We start from the raw sequence: 794 nt of genomic DNA on the forward strand, positions 1-794 counted from the left end.
TAGGTTTTTACTGGATAACGGGTAGTTTTGAATTTCGTGATTTATTCGAAATATTCAATAACTTGATTTATGATAATGAAGTCAATTCTTTGTTTGTTACTTTGTGTGCTGGTCTAGTATTTGCCGGTGCCGTTGCTAAATCGGCACAATTTCCCCTTCATGTGTGGTTACCTGATGCCATGGAAGGGCCCACTCCTATTTCTGCTCTTATACACGCTGCTACTATGGTAGCAGCGGGAATTTTTCTTGTAGCTCGGCTTATTCCTCTTTTCATAGTTATACCTTACATAATGAATTTTATTTCGTTGATAGGAATAATAACAGTATTATTAGGAGCTACTTTAGCTCTTGCTCAAAAAGACATTAAAAGAGGATTAGCTTTTTCCACAATGTCTCAATTGGGTTATATGATGCTAGCTCTAGGTATGGGATCTTATCGAAGTGCTTTATTTCATTTGATTACTCATGCCTATTCCAAAGCATTATTATTTTTAGGATCTGGATCCGTTATTCATTCAATGGAAACAATTGTTGGATATTCTCCTTATAAAAGTCAAAATATGGTTCTTATGGGAGGTTTAACAAAGCATATACCAATTACCAAAAATACTTTTTTATTAGGTACACTTTCTCTTTGTGGTATTCCACCCTTGGCTTGTTTTTGGTCCAAAGATGAAATTCTTAATGATAGTTGGTTGTATTCAACGATTTTCGCAATAATAGCTTGGGCTACCGCGGGATTAACCGCATTTTATATTTTTCGGATATATTTACTTACTTTTGAAGGGCATTTA

Source organism: Coffea eugenioides, unplaced genomic scaffold (genome assembly GCF_003713205.1).
Source record: "Coffea eugenioides isolate CCC68of unplaced genomic scaffold, Ceug_1.0 ScVebR1_3409;HRSCAF=4616, whole genome shotgun sequence".
In the NCBI taxonomy this organism is placed as follows: Eukaryota; Viridiplantae; Streptophyta; class Magnoliopsida; order Gentianales; family Rubiaceae; genus Coffea; species Coffea eugenioides.